The following is a 14,413-nucleotide window of genomic DNA, read 5'->3' on the forward strand; positions in this document are numbered from 1 at the left end:
CGTGCCCCGGAGACAATAGACATTTGGGACACGTGGGGTCCCTGGAGGGAGCAAATCTAGCTATCCTATCCAAGGAGAGGTATGCTCTGTGAAGTATGTATACCTGCGTTAGTCTATCAGACAGTTTGGGTGAAACAAGCGTACAGGTTTCAAGGGCCTCCGTCCAGTCGTCGTCGTCGTCAAGGTCTCCTGTTTCTGCTGTCCAGCGAGGGTGAATACTAAATGCCAGGGTCGTAACGGTCTTAGATGTCAGCATGTCATATAGAAGGGATATAAGCTTGCGGGAGTCAGATCCAGTCAGAACGTCCAAAAGGTCAACGGTGGGCAAGTCCGGATAGCGGCCTCCAAATTGAGCGTGAAGGGCATGTCGGAGTTGATAGTAACGGTAATACATGGTAGGGGGAAGGTCGAATTCGGTCCACAACCGAGAAAAGGGTCTAATCGCCCCCCTCCCGTATAACATGGGAAAGATACAAAACCCCCTTGGTCATCCACAGCCCAGAATCCGGTATTTGAAGTAGCTCAGGCAAGTGTCGGTTAAACCACAGGGGAGTCCTAGTGTGGAATACTGGTCACCCGTTTTAGTAAGAGCCAAATCCCATATTCTCCTATAATGAGAAGAGACAACGCTCGGCACTGGGGCAGTCGAGGGCCCACCCGTCCCCCTGAGAACATCGCAGAAGGGGTGGGGGCTCGAGGCTACGGCAGAAGAGCAAGCCAAGGCCATGTACCTAGGAGCTTCCAAGGCATTAATATGATGAAAATGGGACAATTGAGACGCGAGGTCGTACGCCCCAAAATCAGGGACAGCAAGTCCACCCATCTTGGTAGACTTTTGAGCATGATGCCAGGCCAGCTTATGTCTACTCGAACCCCATACGAAAGTCTTCAGTATAAGTGGGAGAATCCATAAGGCGTAGAGGATTTTAAGTAGAAGGATCATCTTAATTAAGTTCACGCGACCCATTACTCCGATGGGAAGGGGGGACCAAATCTGAGTTTTATGTTTAACCAGGGCGTACAAGGGCTCAATTTTAAGAGAGATGTAATCCGTAAGGGTACGGGTAACGTACACACCAAGATGTTTAAGGGTAGATCCGCGTAGCAATTGCAAACGGGAAATGTTCTCTCGATTGGGGGAAGACACCCAGGGATAAAATCTGTGATTTATCCCAGTTGATGGTTAGGCCCGAGAACCCACCAAAGGTGGTAATAAGGGCCAGGGCTGCTGACAAAGAAGGGCCAGGGTCAGCTAAATAGAGGATCATATCATCCGCATAGAGGCCTATTTTATCAACATGGTCGCCGCGGTGAAGTCCAGTAATAGCGGGGTGCGCCCGTATGGCAATGAGTGCATATAAGGGCATATAAGAGTGGGGAAATTGGGCAACCCTGTCGAGTCCCTCTGGAAAGAGGAAACGACCGAGAGGTATGACCATTCGCCACCACCCGAGCGCAGGGACTATGGTAGAGGATGGTCAACCACTTCACAAAGTTAGGCCCGAAGCCGAAGCGCCCCAGACATTGCCATAAGATGCGACCCGGTGGAGGGAAATAACCACCGGGGGTTTGTCATTAAGATGCGCCAGGTACGCGAGAAGTTTACCTGCCTTCTCACCAAATTCAAAAGCCTGTTGCTTGCAAAAAAAGAGCTTGCGTTTGGCACACTCCCGGCAGAGCTGTTCCATTTCCCTAGTCTGCAGATTGACTCTCCAGCGCTGCAAGTTGGCGCTCCGCCGAGGAGTATTCCAATCGAGAGGACTTCTTGAACCTGGAGATGCGCTCCGATAAGAGCATTTTAGCATGAAGTTTAAACTCTTCCCACACTATTAAAGGAGAGGCTGTAGGGGCATTAGTATCAAAAAAGTACGTCCATTCCCTTTCAAGGTCATCCATCCCCGGGACCACAGAGAGCCAGAAAGGATTCAGGTGCCAGTGGCCCCGAGGAGAGCTGGGAAAGGAGGTCAAAGAAATCCAGTACGGGGAATGGTCAGAAAGCAGGCGGGGGCCCAAACCCTGCAGCCCGCAGACCAGGTGTTAGGGAGCGCGAGAGCCAAATAGAGTAAATTCTGGACAAGGAGGAATGGGTGGCAGAGAAGCAGGAGTAGGCACGAGTAGTAGGGTAGAGATGTCTCCAGGTGTCCACTAAGTCAAAGTCCATAAGCAGTCTACTAAATCTAGTGACCCTCTGCGTGCGTTTCAACCAGGACTATGATGTCGGCTCGCTGATCCTTCAAATATGAAAGGACAATGGACCGTTTAATCTTGTCCCGTACCCCACGTACATTCCAGGTAAGTATTTTTAAGGGGGCCATGGTGGCGAGGACAAAAAGTGACTAGGCGAGGGAACCACAAGAACCCCCAGAGCAGGCAACTGCACCCGCCCCAGACACATGCAAAAAGTAGAGTTGACTGTGCAGCGAAAAAAAATTATAAACTATACAAGGTGAACCCAAAGAGAAACACATGAGCAGGAACAAACAGGTCCCAAATACATTACCCAACCCAACCCACCAGGCTCCACACAGACCCCAACACATGGGAGCATCAACCCAAAACAAGAACCAAAGGAATAAATAGTAAAGCACAAATGAGAGACTCCAGCAGGGCGACCCGATCCACCAGGGGCCACGGGCTCCCAGCTGGGGCACCAGACTTAGACTTAGACCCATAACAGGGGGAGCAGGGGGCGAACATTCTCCAAAGGAGGAGCCCTAAACCAGGGCCCTGCAGTCATTCAGGTGATCAAACGTAGAACAAATTCAGCACGAGCCTAAGGCATCCCGGTCAGCAATTGAGTGAAGTCCCACACATATGGGATGAAAGAGGCTCAGGGAAGTAGAAGTTAGGTTGCGGATCACTCGGGTGACCCGAGGCAGGATGCCCCCCCACCCTAGCCAAATAGGAGACTGACATTTCACAGCAGGGAGGCATGTTCACAGGGTGGAAGAGAGGTGCAGCCAGGCAGGAGAGGAGTCGTCCAGCAGCAAAGAGGCATGTTCAGGAAAAGCACAAAGAGCATAGACAGGCAGGAGATCCACCATCCCGCAGCAGAGAGGCATGTCCATAGGAAAAATGACACTTCAAACAGCAAATGCAGCAGCTGAAGGGGCAGAGGAAGTTCAGGAAAATTGCAATGAGAGGACAGCTGCAACACAGGGAGACACAGGGCAGATGTAGAGCACAGTAAACAGCAGCCTCACGGAAGTCCATCCAGCCAAGCCACCGCAGCATCACGGTCTTCAAAGAAACGCACTCTGTCTTCAGCAACCACACGCAGCCTTGCAGGGTATAACATTGAATATTTGAGGTTGCGGATTCGTAAGTGCCGTTTAACTTCAGCAGAGAAATCAGGGAATGCCATGACATGGTGATTATCCAGGGGAGTGTTGCCCTTCTCACGGGATAGACGAAGCACCGCATCCCTGTCTCTGTAGTTCAGGAATCTGGCTATAAATACACGTGGTGGGGTACCTTGAGGGTTTTTTTGGCGGGCATCCTGTGGGCCCTCTCCACCACGAATGCCTGGGAAAAGGCGGCTCGGCTGTAGGTGGTGACCAGCAGGTTTTCCAAAAATGTAGCAGGGTCTGCACCTTCTGTCCCCTCAGGGACACCAATAAAATGTATGTTTTTCCGCCTTGCATGGTTTTCTAGGCCATCCTGCTTGAAAAATAGTTGTGCAATGTCCCTAGAGGCCTGCTCCACTGATGTACGGACTGGAGGGAGCTCATCTTCCACCATCCCCAAACGGTTATCAACCTCGGTCACCCGCCCCTTAAGCTTTTGCATGTCCTGGCGGATTAAAGATATGTCCACCTTAACCTCCTTTATTTTTGAGGTGAGAGTGGCCTGGCAGTGTGATATGGCTTCCAGGATCTTACCGCTGTCCGAAAGTTGCGCGGCCGGATCCGGAGCGGGGAATGGACCGTCGCCATCTTGGGCCTGCCCGCCTTCCTCCTGGCGGCGAAATCGATCCAGTTTAGTGGCGGCTTCAGGTCCTTTGCGCGGCGGGGACATGTCGGCGGGGAAGCACGGCAGGCAGGTGAGTATACCAGGGCAGGATAACAGCAGGTAGCGGGCACAGGATGGATAGAAAGCATAAGTGCCGGGAGAGAGGAGCTCACGCACGTCTGTTCACATCGAGCTTCAGGCCATGCCCCCCATTGGTTTGGATTCTTAGTGGAAGGAATAGATGTCTGGGTGTCTGAGAAAGGGACAGAGTGGGTCTGGGGAGCAAATGAAAGGAGCAGCTCTACAAGTCCAAGGTTCCCGGATGAGAAGACAAGGGATTGGGTGGTATGCATGCAGTGTGCCCGAAATTTGGGGTTCTGTGAGGTCTTGCTATAAGGCAGCCGTCATTAAATGGCGGCCCGCTGTCCAGGAACGGCCCGCACGATGCTTCCGCCCAGACCCATCAGCCCGCCACTGTAAGTAGTCATTGGTTTGCTGGGACCGCGGGTGTCCCAGCAACCAGTGACATCCCATGTGTGCGCCCCACCCCCTGCTTCTTTCTTCGGCTCCCTCCCAGTCGGCCGCAAGTTGGGGCGTGACGTCACATGCGCGCCCCGCCCCCCTGCTCCTAACTGCGGCTCCTGACTCTCACACTCAGCCTAGCCGCGAGCTGGGGCGTGACATCACATGCATGCCCCGCCCTCCTGATGTTCGAGGCTCGTGGCTCTGGCATTTTCCGCTCCCAAAGGTGTGTGGGGCACATTTTTTTAGGGGGTTGCTTATTTTTATAAAATGCAGACTGATGGGCATATTTTGTTAAGGGGCACACAGATGGGCACATTTGTGCCCATTAGAGTGCCCCATAAAATAAAATATGCCCATTAGAGTGCCCCCTAACATAAAATGTGCCCATCAGCGTGCACCTTATTTTATGTTAAGGGTCACGCTGATGGGCAAATTTTATTTTAAGGGGCACTCTAATGGGCATATTTTATGTTAAGGGGCACTCTAATGGGCATATTTTATGTTAAGAGCAACGCTGATGGACACGTTTTGTTTTGCCCATCAGTGTGCCCCTAACATAAAATATGCCCATCAGAATGCCCCCTAACATAAAATGTGCCCATCAGAGTGCTCCCTAACATAAAATGTGCCCATCAGCGTTACCCCTTTTTTATGTTAAGGATGACGCTGATGGGCACATTTTATGCTAAGGGTCACCCTGATGGGCATAATTAATGCTAAGGGTCACGCTAATGGGCACATTTTATGTTAAGGGTCACTCTAATAGGCATATTTTATGTTAAGGGCCACTCTAATGGGCATATTTAATGTTAAGAGCAATGCTGATGGACAGGTTTTGTTTTGCCCATCAGCGTGCCCCTTAACATAAAATATGCCCATCAGAATGCCCCCTAACATAAAATGTGCCCATCAGAGTGCCCCTTAACATAAAATGTGCCCATCTGCGTTCCCCTTATTTTATGTTAAGGGTCACGCTGATGAGCATATTTTATGTTAAGGGGCATACTGATGGGCAAATTTTATGCTAAGGGTCACGCTGATGGGCACATTTTATGTTAGGGGGCACGCTGATGGGCACATTTTATGTAAGGGGGCACGCTGATGGGCAAATTTTATCCTAAGGGTCACGCTAATGGGCACATTTTATGTTAGCGGGCACTCTGATGGGCACATTTTACACATTTTATGTTAGGGGTCACTCTGATGGGCACATTTTATGTTAAGGGGCACTCTAATGGGCATATTTTATATTAAGAGCAACGCTGATGGACACGTTTTGTTTTGCCCAACAGAGTTCCCTCTAACAAAATGTGCCTATCAGAGTGCCCCCTAACATAAAATGTGCCCATCAGAGTGCCCCCTAACATAAAATGTGCCCATCATCGTGCCCCCTAACACAAAATGTGCCCATCAGAGTGCCCCCCAACATAAAATGTACCCATCAGCGTGCCCCTTATTTTATGTTAAGGGTCACGCTGATGGACACATTTTATGTTAAGGGGCACTCAAATGCGCATATTTTATGTTAAGAGCAACGCTGATGGACACGTTTTGTTTTGCCCATCTTTCTGAGTCATAGCACAGACTTCAGATTTGGACTTCGGCCCAAAGAAAATTTTAGCGACCGGACCTCCTTGAACTTTAATTCATTACCCCTGCTATAAGGGCTCCAGATCTATCCCCACTTCGTACCTACACCTGGGCTCGGGATCAAAACGAGGCCTATGCAAGACTCTCCAGGAGACAAGAGACCCTGTACTCCCCACCTGGGAGAGGAAACAGACAAACCCTCCCCAGGTTGTCAAGGTGCCAGCATCTGATTCAGAGGAAGGTGGCCCTGGAATATGGGTATGACTACCCCTATGCTCCCCGGGAGATCATGTTGGAGGTCGAGGCCAGAAGAGAGGAGTGGTGCAGTGATGGGATTTGGGAGTTTCTTTATATTCCCAAGCCATACTGGAACAAAGAAAGGCCTGAACTATGGGACACCTTCTGCTCTGTGAAGACCAACTGGAACTTAGTGCGAGCCATCTACATAGACCATGAAATGTAGCACCCTCCTAGGTAGGGGTCAGTGAGAAAGTGTACTTTTGAGCTGTCTGCTTACCAGAAGGGCTGCAGGTAAATCTATATTGTTCTCTGCCTACCAGAGAGCAGAATCTGTTAGTGAGGTCAGCTCATTGTGCTCCGGAGGCAACCTGTTCTGTCTGGTGAGTGTTTTACACTGGTCCAATAGGGAGGCATTTTGTATAATGGTAGGAAACCTGACGAATGGGTGCACAGGCGTTTGATACAGCCCTGGTGATTTGGCAGAGGAAAAATGCCTCGGTGCATGCTGGGATACTGTATAAAAGCCAGGAGCACATGTGCTCATGGTCTTTCGTTTGGATAGCGGAGTCCTGGAGGGAGGGGGCGGCTGCCTCCTCCTCTGTAGAGGTGCCATCCGGCCTCAGGGGGTTGTCCTGAGGGCCTGGAAAATAGCATTGAGGAACTGAACCCAGAGGTCCAGAGGAGCTGACTGAGAGGGGAGACACTGGAGGATCTGTCTCTGCAGTACAGTGAGTACAGGATCTCGTGTCAAGGGTCCTGACCTGGGGGGGGGGGCATCCCCTGCTGTTGGGATAGTCAGCGTTTGGGTGTCGGTTGGAAGGAGAAGCTAGTGAGAGTGTCCTGAAGATAAGTTATCATCCACCAAGTCGTCTTGTTAGGAAGTAAAGAGCAAGAAACTTAACCCCTTTCTACACTTGTTGCAGTGTGGATTAAGCAGCCTATCTGCTTCCAATTAACCTAGAAGGCCTGAAGATAGAAGTCCTCAACTAATGTGAATAGTTCAACTGGAGTATCCCACTATTCCCTTCTCCTATCCCAGTTCCAAATAAACATAAAAAATCCATTACCCCTAGACTGTTTATTTGAGTGACGAGCCAGCAGGAGTAAGGAGGTAATTCATGAACTATATCTCAAGGTAACCATGTGCTGGTACTCAGGGGAGCACATCCAGTTATCTTTCAGCAGGCCCTATGAGGTCAGTGCTACAGAAATAAAGGTGGATATGGCGCTGCTGCAGTGGTTTCCAACATCTAAATAATTGGCAAAATCAGGTGAGACAATTATGATAGACGTCTCAATATGCCTATCAGGTTTTAAAAACTCGGGGGGGGGGGGGGGAGAGAGAGAGTGCTAATTATGCTTCAATTAATAGTGTGAGTTAATAGTGTGACTGTCCCTTTAAGATGTCAGAATACACAGTGAGTGATCGGTACCGTACTCACTATGTCCATTCATAACTGAAGCATAGTATCTGTTTACTTTGCTCAGTTGTGAATGAATAGGAAGCTCTGTACAGAGCTATTCCTGTCCATTCATTCTGTGCGGCTGAGGCTGCAGAGAAGGAGATAGAGGGGCCCGGACTCAAAGGAAAGGGCCCCTGCCAGGGTTGGGGGCCCTTCATGGTTTCTTGCACCGGGGCCCTGTAGGGTTATAGTTACGCCTCTGGCTTATGAGCAAATAATTGGCCATAAAAGGGGTATGGGGGTCTGGGTACAGTCCTGAGTGACGTGTATCGATAAAAAAAAAAAGAAAAGCAATCGTTTTTCAGGAGCAGTGATTTTAATTATGCTTAAAGTGCAACAATAAAAATGAAAAATTCCTTTAAAGATAATGCCTGGGGGGTCCCCTTAATGTGCCTGCAAAGTGGCGCATCTGTAGCATGTATAAATCTTGCTACAGCAAAAATGAAATTTCTAAAGAAAAAGGGAGTCAAATTCCATTTAAAATGACTCGCAGTTACAATTGCTAACTCCAGGCTATTAAAAAATAAAAGCAAAACTTGGCATAGGGTTCCCCCCCCCCCCCGCAGTCCATAGCAGGCCCTCTGGGTCTGGTATGGGTTTTAGGGCAAACCCCACGCCAAAATTAAAAAAAAAAGGCATGAGGTCCCCGTAAAAAAAAAAAAACAGACCTTTATCCGGGTATGCAGCCTGGCAGGTCAGGAGAGGGGAGAGGATGAGCGAGTGCCCCCTCCTAAACCATACCAGGCCACATGCCCTCAACATGGAGGGGGTGCTCTGGGGCAGGGGACCCCAGAGCACATTGACCCCAAGATTGATGGTGACAAGGGCCTCCTCCTGACAACCCTGGACTGTGGTTGTCGGGGTCTGCGGGTGGGGATTTATTTAACAAGTGGGCTCCCAGATTCCCCCAATGTGAATGGGTATCAGGTACATCGTTAAAGGGGGCTTCCAGATTCCGATAAATCCCCCACCCGCAGACCCCGACAACCACAGCCCAGGGTTGTCAGGAAGAAGCCCTTGTCCCCATCAACATAGACACAAGGTGCTCTGGGGTGTGGGGGAAGGGCAGATGCCCCCTGCCCCAGAGCACCCCCCCATGTTGAAAAGATATGGCCTGGTATGGAGGGGGGGACGCTCACTTGTCTCCTCCCCTTTTCTGACTTGCCAGGCTGCATGCCCGAATAAGGGTCTGGTATCAATTTTGGGGGGGACCCCACGCCATTTAAAAAAAAAAAATGTATTGTGGGGTTCCCCTTAAAACCAATACCAGACCCAAAGGGCCTGGTATGAACTGGGGGGGGGGGGGGGAACTTCACCATTTTTTTCTTAAAATTTTTAATAGCCGGGAGTCGGCAATTGAAACCGCAAGTCATTTGAAATGTGATTTGACTCATTTTTTTTTCTTTAGAAATGTAATTTTTGCTGTAGCATGTTTAATGCATGCTAAAGGAACGCTACATTACAGGCAGACTAAGGGGACCCCCCCAGACACTATATTTAAAGGATTTTTTTTTTTTTTTTTATAACGGGCACTTCTTTTCTTTTTGTTTTGCTGTCAGCAGGGAAACCCATTGACTCATCGGTTGTTAAGGACGCCGCGACTGGCTTCCCGGCCCCACTCCTGAACAACCAGCTTATACTGTGCCCTGATTGGGCAAAGCTTTGCCCAATCAGGGCACAGCATTGCAGGGTCCTCGGGGCAAACATCCTTCAAATTTTGGTGTTCGGCAAATGTTCGGCTGAGCTCATGCTTGGGCCGAACCATTCGCCCATCCCTAATCATAAGTACTGTGATACAAAGTACCGAATGCACAAAAAGTTCAAAAATACTGTGTGAACTAAATACTTAAAAGCACAAGAACTCAGTTCATAACACAATTCATAAGTCCATTAATGTGCAAAGTCCTACTTATGGAGAAGAGGTAGAAGAGCACGTATTTCAAATCCCCAAACCACTGGAGTGGCATACCCGAAGGTAAGTACAGCAGGGACCAGGTTGAAGGTGTCCGGTGTTAGTTCATCTTTTCATTTTTTCTGTAAAAAATGTAGAACTGAATTCTCATTTAAGAATCCTTTGTTTTATAGAGCACAGTAAATAGAAAAAGATCATATTATTTTTTTGTTAAAAATAATAGTTTGCCCCTTTTTTCATGTTATCTAACCTTGTACTATGCACATTCCATAGGCCAGGGGCTCCTGCCCACTCTGTACTGTGCCCTCCTGCACCCCCATACAGTGCCCCCCTGCCCACCCTGTACTGTACTCTCCTGCCTACCATACTATGCCCTCCTAACCTCCTGTACTGTGCCCTTCTGTCCTCCCCTGTACTTTGCCCTCCTGCCCCCAGTACTGTGCCCTTCTGCCCACCCTGTACTTTACCTTCCTTCCCACCATGCTATGCCCTTCTGTCCCCTCTGTACTGTGCCCTTCTGCCCCCATACTGTGCCCTCCTGCCCCCCCTGTACTCTGCCCTCCTGTTCCCCCTTTACTGTGCCCTGTTGCCCACCCTGTACTGTACCTTTATTCCCACCATACTGTGCCTTACTTACCCCCTGTACTGTGTCATTCTGCTCCCCTGTACTGTGCCCTCCTGCCCCCCTTACTGTGCCCTCCTGCCCCTGGTACTGTGCTCTCCTGTCCACCCCATACTGTGTCCTCCTGCCCACCCTGTACTGTGCCCTCCTGCCCACCCTGTACTGTGCCCTCCTGACGCCCCTGTACTGTGCCCTCCTGCCCACCATACTATGCCCTCCTAACCCCTTGTACTATGCCCTCCTGTCCCCCCTGTACTGTGCCCCCTGCCCCCCTGTACTGTGGCCTCTTGTTCACCCTGTACTGTGCCCTCTTGCCCAACCTGTACTGTACCTTCCTGCCCACCATGCTGTGCCTTCCTTACCCTCTGTACTTTACCATTCCGCCCCCCGTACTGTGCCCTCCTGACCACCCTGTACTGTCCCCTCCTACCCTCCCTATACTGTGCCCTCCTGCCCCCCGTACTGTGCCCTCCTGCTCCCTCATCAGGGCGCAGCATTGCAGGGTTGTCGGGGCGAACATCCTGCAAACTTTGGTGTTTGGCAAATGTTCGACTAAGCTCATGCTTGGGCCGAACCATTCGCCCATCCCTAATCATAAGTACTGTGATACAAAGTACCGAATGCATAAAAAGTCCAAAAATACTGTGTGAACTAAATACTTAAAAGCACAAGAACTCAGTTCATAATGCAATTCATAAGTCCATTAATGTGCAAAGACCTACTTATGGAGAAGAGGTAGAAGAGCATGGATTTCAAATCCCCAAACCACTGGAGGGGCATCCCCGAAGGTAAGTACAGCAGGGACCAGGTTGAAGGTGTCCGGTGTTAGTCCATCTTTTCATTTTTTCTGTAAAAAATGTAGTACTGAATTCTCATGAAAGAATCCTTTGTTTTATAGAGCACAGTAAATAAAAAAAGATCATATTATTAACCCCCTGTACTGTGCCCTTCTGTTCTCCCCTGTATTGTGCCCTCCTGCCCCCCGTACTGTGCCCTCCTGCCCACCCTGTACTGTACATTCCTGCCCACCATACTATGCCCTCCTGTCCCCCCTGTACTGTGCCCTCCTGCCCCCCATACTGTGCCCTCCTGCCCCACCTGTACTGTGCCCTCCTGCTACCCTGCACTGTGCCCTCCTGTGCACCCTGTACTGTGCCCTCTTGCCCACCCTGTACTGTACCTTGATTCCCACCATACTGTGCCTTACTTACCCCCTGTCTGTGTCATTCTGCTCCCCTGTACTGTGCCCTCCTGCCCCCCATACTGTGCCCTCTTGCCCCTGTTACTGTGCTCTCCTGTCCACCCCATACTGTGCCCTCCTGCCCACCCTGTACTGTGCCCTCCTGCCCACCATACTATGCCCTTCTAACCCCTTGTACTATGCCCCCTGTCACCCCTGTACTCTGCCCTCCTGCCTGCCCCCTGTACTGTGTCCTCCTGCCCCCCTGTACTGTGCCCTCTTGTTTACACTATACTGTGCCCTCTTGCCCAACCTGTACTGTACCTTCCTGCCCACCATGCTGTGCCTTCCTTACCCTCTGTACTGTACCATTCCCCCCCCTGTACTGTGCCCTCCTGACCACCCTGTACTGTGCCCTCCTGCCCCCTCATACTGTGCTCACCTGCCCACCCCATACTGCACCCACCTGCCCTGTTCTGTGCCCTCCTACCGCCCCTGTACTGTGCCCTCCTGCCGCCCCTGTACTGTGCCCTCTTGCCCACCTTGTACTGTGCCCGCCTGCCTCCCGCACTGTGCCCTCCTGTGCACCCTGTTCTGTACCCTCCTGTCCACCATACTGTGCCCTCCTAACCCACTGTACTGTGCCCTCCTGCACACCCTGTACTGTACCCTCCTGTCCACCATACTGTGCCTGCCTAACCCCCTGTACTGTACCCTCCTGCCCCCATACTTTGCCCTCCTGCCAACCCTGTGCTGTGCCCCCCTGTCTATCATACTGTGCCCTCCTAACCCCCATACTGTACCCTCCTGCCCACCCTGTACTGTGCCCTTCTACCTACTCTATACTGTGCCCTCCTGCCCCTCCCTACTGTGCCCTCCTGCCCACCCTGTACTGTGCCCTCCTGCCCACCATACTGTGCCCTCCTTACCCCCTGTACTGTGCCGTTCTGGCCCCTCCATACTGTACCCTTTGCCCCTCTGTACTGTGCCCTTCTGCCAACCATGCATACATTTAACAGCATAATTAAATGAAATTATTTATGAGGGTGCATTTAGGGGTGGAATTATAGGCCTGACAGGGTGGGGGTAGGGTGGGGAAATTTGTGGTAATTTACACTTAAGGCCTGGGTAGTAGCTCAGGACTTGCACTAGGCTATAGCAGCATAGCATAGAGTTCTATGTAGCTAAATTAGAGTAAACCTGGTAATACACAAATCATCAATAAGTAACATAGTAGGTAAGGTTGAATAAAGACAATAGTCCATCAAGTTCACCATGTGTTGGTGTACGTGTGTCAGTGTCGATAATCATTTCCCATATCCCTGTATATTGTGTTCACAAAGATTCATGTCCAAGAGTCTTACAAAAATATCAATACTCCCCGCTAACACCACAAATTGTGGAAGAGAGTTCCACCTCCTTATCGCCTTAACAGTGAAAAAAACCCTGAGCAGCTTTAAGTTAAATCTCTTCTCCTCCAGTCACAGTGTGTGCGCCTATGTTCGCTTACACTCCCTGAGACTGAATAGTTTTTTCCTATGCTGGGATCACCATAGAGGTATTTGTAAATCATATCCCCTCCTAACCTCTCTTCTCCGGCGAGAATAAATCTAGCGCTTGTAGTCGTTCTTTATTATTGAGGTCTTCTAATCCCCTGCATTAATTTCATTGCCCTTCTTTGCAATCTCTCCAGCTCCAGCACATCCCTTCTGAGGACTGGTGACCAGAACTGGACAGAATACTCCATATGTATTGCCATTGGAAAACAGTAACAGAAACGATAATCAATACTGCGATAACTCTTCTGTAAACAGTAGGCTATATCCAATTTAGAGTGCACTTTGCAGTAAATGAATGGCAACAATTAAATTTAAGACTCCTTAAAGAGGTTTTTTTTCTTTGGCAAATAGGCAAAGTTCTTGTGAAACAGCTTTTAGCCCTAATTTTTCAGCCAGCTAAATTTGAGGCCCAGTCTTTATGGTGGTGCACATGATTACAGTCCTGGTAAAGTCTGCATGCAGTAAATAATGCTGCTTATGTGCTCATTCTCTGATAGCAGCAACAGGTTAATGGCAGCAGTATTCTTTCACCAGTTCCAATGATACAGCAACAGGGGTTCCACTACTCAGATTTCAATTCACTCCAGTCCTCAGCATATAGCTGCAGGCTTGTAGCAAGTTAATGTGCATACATAAGCAGCAATGTTCACACCTTGTTCTACAGCCAAGGAGTAAATTACTTGCTAATCAGCCTGTGAAATCACAGCTCTCGCCCTCTTAATACCTAGCTCTCATTGGGAGTTGAAGTTCTAAAGTCCATTGACTCCCATAGCATGATCCTTCCCCCTGCACTACATCTCTTATTATTCAGTGCTGCCCACCATCAAGTGCCTTGAGCTCCTTCTGCTTGTCAGCTCCCCCTGGTGGAGGTAGTATTAACTGAACTCCATTGGGAGCACAGAGAGCGCTACAGAACAGTGTCCTAAATCACTCTCTATCTCTAGCCAAGCACCTGGCTACAGAAGCTAAGAATCTTCACACAGAAAACAGTATGCATAATTATTTCAATTATTCAGTCATGAAATAAATAAATGGCTTTGATTTTCACATAATTGGATAACTGAAGTGAATTTTCACACAATTTACTGTGGGGTGATTCTCAACTCTTTTAGTAAATCAGCCTTCATCTGTTAACTTCCTGTGAAGGTATGTAGACTCCAGCAGTGGTAGAGAAACATAGAAACATAGAATGTGTCGGCAGATAAGAACCATTTGGCCCATCTAGTCTGCCCAATATATCTGAATCCTATGAATAGTCCCTGGCCCTATCTTATATGAATGATAGCCTTATGCCTATCCCATGCATGCTTAAACTCCTTCACTGTATTTGCAGCTACCACTTCTGCAGGAAGGTTATTCCATGCATCCACT

Source organism: Pelophylax lessonae, assembly GCF_965119305.1.
Source record: "Pelophylax lessonae genome assembly, chromosome: 3".
In the NCBI taxonomy this organism is placed as follows: domain Eukaryota; kingdom Metazoa; phylum Chordata; class Amphibia; order Anura; family Ranidae; genus Pelophylax; species Pelophylax lessonae.